Source organism: Babylonia areolata, chromosome 11, assembly GCF_041734735.1.
Source record: "Babylonia areolata isolate BAREFJ2019XMU chromosome 11, ASM4173473v1, whole genome shotgun sequence".
NCBI lineage: Eukaryota > Metazoa > Mollusca > Gastropoda > Neogastropoda > Buccinidae > Babylonia > Babylonia areolata.
The window spans coordinates 44,336,235-44,339,748 of record NC_134886.1 but is presented as its reverse complement, the minus strand read 5'-3'; the positions used below and the strand labels follow the sequence as shown (position 1 = coordinate 44,339,748).

The 3,514-nt window shown below is 50.2% G+C and overlaps 1 long non-coding RNA gene across 1 annotated transcript in view; it reads left to right on the top strand.

Moving 5' to 3' along the window:
- LOC143287261 (uncharacterized) overlaps window positions 1-523 on the top strand; it is a 185,724-nt gene extending 185,201 nt beyond the window's left edge. Inside the window, exon 4 of the long non-coding RNA XR_013055923.1 lies at window positions 446-523. This is a non-coding gene — a long non-coding RNA (uncharacterized LOC143287261). The remainder of the gene's footprint in view (window positions 1-445) is intronic.
- The last annotated feature ends 2,991 nt before the right edge of the window (window positions 524-3,514 follow it).

The window sequence follows — 3,514 nt, the reverse complement described above, 5'->3', positions numbered from 1 at the left end:
AAATGTCTGTTCTTAAACAACACAGAAAGAGAGAAACATCTGATCTCAAACAACAAAAAAGAAAGAAAGAAATGTATGTTCTTAAATAACAAAGAAAACAAAAGAAATATCTGTCCTCAAACGACAAAGAAAGAAAGAAATATATGTTCTTAAACACCACCACCACCACCACCAACTACAACAACAACAAAAGAAAAAAAAAAGTTCTTAAACAACAACAACAAAAAACGAAATAAATACCAGTTCTTAAACATCAAAGAAAGAAAGAAAGAAAGAAAGAAAGAAAGAAATATCTGTTCAGTAGAAGAACCTCCGTGTATCTTTGCGAAGGGTGTTCCGCAGGAAAGAAAGCTGTGACCTCATCGTCAGAGACATGCTGATGGATGATGTCACAGGGATGTGTTTCGTATTTCGTAGGCAGGTGTGCACCCCCATGTCTTCACAGATGATCATGCTGAAGGATGGCTCACGGGAGAGGTATTTCGTGGGCAGTTGTACCCCCTGTCTTCACAGATTATCCTGAAAGATGACTCCGCACAGGACAGGTGTTTCTTGGGCCACTGTATTCCCCGATTTCACATATCGTATGATTATGATGAAGGATGGCTGTATAGGAGAGGTTATCGTGAGCAGTTGTATTCCCCCCACCGTCCCCCACCCCGTCCTTACATAGTTATATTTGCAGTGAGGTATGACGTCGTCGTAGGGGAGGTTGTTGTCCCCCACCCCGTCCTTACATAGTTATATTTGCAGTGAGGTATGACGTCGTCGTAGGGGAGGTTGTTGTCCCCCACCCCGTCCTTACATAGTTATATTTGCAGTGAGGTATGACGTCGTCGTAGGGGAGGTTGTTGTCCCCCACCCCGTCCTTACATAGTTATATTTGCAATGGGGTATGACGTCGTCGTAGGGGAGGTTGTTGTCCCCCACCCCGTCCTTACATAGTTATATTTGCCTTGAGGTATGACGTCGTCGTAGGGGAGGTTGTTGTCCCCCACCCCGTCCTTACATAGTTATATTTGCAGTGAGGTATGACGTCGTCGTAGGGGAGGTTGTTGTCCCCCACCCCGTCCTTACATAGTTATATTTGCAGTGGGGTATGACGTCGTCGTAGGGGAGGTTGTTGTCCCCCACCCCGTCCTTACATAGTTATATTTGCAATGGGGTATGACGTCGTCGTAGGGGAGGTTGTTGTCCCCCACCCCGTCCTTACATAGTTATATTTGCAATGGGGTATGACGTCGTCGTAGGGGAGGTTGTTGTCCCCCACCCCGTCCTTACATAGTTATATTTGCAGTGAGGTATGACGTCGTCGTAGGGGAGGTTGTTGTCCCCCACCCCGTCCTTACATAGTTATATTTGCAGTGAGGTATGACGTCGTCGTAGGGGAGGTTGTTGTCCCCCACCCCGTCCTTACATAGTTATATTTGCAATGGGGTATGACGTCGTCGTAGGGGAGGTTGTTTTCGTGGGCAGTGGTGTCCCTTTGTCTTAACACTGGTGTGGCACTTGGTGTGAGGTGTGGCACTTAGTGTCAGATGTGGCACTTGGTGTGAGGTGTGGTTGTTTAACACTTGGTGTGACGTGTGGCACTTGGTGTGAGGTGTGGGTGTTTAGCACTTGGTGTGGGTGTGAGTGTTTGGCACTTGGTGTGAGTGTTTGGCACTTGGTGTGAGGTGTGGCACTTGGTGTGAGCTGTGGCACTTGGTGTGAGTGTTTGGCACTTGGTGTGAGGTATGGCACTGGGTGTGAGTGTTTGGCACTTGGTGTGAGGTGTGGGTGTTTAACACTTGGTGTGAGGTGTGGCACTTGGTGTGAGGTGTGGCACTTGGTGTGAGGTGTGGGTGTTTAACACTTGGTGTGAGGTGTGGCACTTGGTGTGAGGTGTGGGTGTTTAACACTTGGTGTGAGTTGTGAGGTGTGGCACTTGGTGTGAAGTGTGGGTGTTTGGCACTAGTGTGAGGTGTAGCACTTGGTGTGAGGTGTGGGTGTTTAACACTTGGTGTGAGGTGTGGCACTTGGTGTGAGGTGTGGGTGTTTGGCACTAGTGTGAGGTGTAGCACTTGGTGTGAGGTGTGGGTGTTTAACACTTGGTGTGAGTTGTGAGGTGTGGCACTTGGTGTGAGGTGTGGGTGTTTGGCACTTGGTGTGAGGTGTGGCACTTGGTGTGAGGTGTGGCACTTGGTGTGGGTGTGGCACTTGGTGTGGGGAGTGGGTGTTTGGCACTTGGTGTGGAGTGTGGGTGTTTGGCACTTGGTGTGAAGTGTGAGGTGTAGCACTTGGTCTGAGGTGTGGGTTGTGGCACTTGGTGTGAGGTGTGGGTTGTGGCACTTGGTGTGAGGTGTGGCACTTGGTGTGAGGTGTGGGTGTTTAACACTTGGTGTGAGGTGTGGGTGTTAAACACTTGGTGTGAGGTGTGGGTGTTAAACACTTGGTGTGAGATGTGGGTGTTTAACACTTGGTGTGAGGTGTGGGTGTTAAACACTTGGTGTGAGGTGTGGGTGTTTAACACTTGGTGTGAGGTGTGGGTGTTAAACACTTGGTGTGAGGTGTGGCACGTGGTGTAAAATGTGGGTGTTTGGCATTTGGTGTGAGGTGTGATGTATGGGTGTTTAGCACTTGGTGTGAGGTGTGGCTGTTTGGCACTTGGTGTGAGGTGTAGCACTTGGTGTGACGTGTGAGGTGTGGGTGTTTGGCACTTGGTGTGAGGGGTGTGGTGTGGGTGTTTAGCACTTGGTGTGAGGTGTGGTACTTGGTGTGAGTGTGGTGTGAAGTGTGGCACTTGGTTTGAGGTGTGGGTGTTTGACACTTGGTGTGAGGCGTGAGTATGGCGCTTGATGTGAGGTGTGAGGTGTAGCACTTGGTGTGAGGTGTGGGTGTTTGGCACTTGGTGTGACGTGTGAGGTGTGGGTGTTTGGCACTTGGTGTGAGGTGTGAGGTGTGGGTGTTTGGCACTTGGTGTGACGTGTGAGGTGTGGGTGTTTGGCACTTGGTGTGAGGTGTGGCACTTGGTGTGACGTGTGAGGTGTGGGTGTTTGGCACTTGGTGTGACGTATAGCACTTGGTGTGACGTGTGATGTGTGGGTGTTTGGCACTTGATATGAGGTGCAGCAGTCGTGACACTTAGGCGTGACACTAACTGTGAGGTGTGACACTTGGTGTGAGGTGACACTTGGTGTGAAGTGCAGTAGGCGTGACACTTGGTGTGAGGTGACACTTGGTGTGAGGTGACACTTGGTGTGAAGTGCAGTAGGCGTGACACTTGGTGTGAGGTGACACTTGGTGTGAGGTGACACTTGGTGTGAAGTGCAGTAGGCGTGACACTTGGTGTGAGGTGACACTTGGTGTGAAGTGCAGTAGGCGTGACACTTGGTGTCGGCAATGATGATGCAGCTCTGCTGCGAAATGGGGGTGGGGCAAGTGGGTGAGGATGATTGGCCCGCTCTTGATCTGTGACTGAAAATCATGACATCTGCTCTGATGCCAGCGGTGGAACGGGACAAACGTGTGCGTG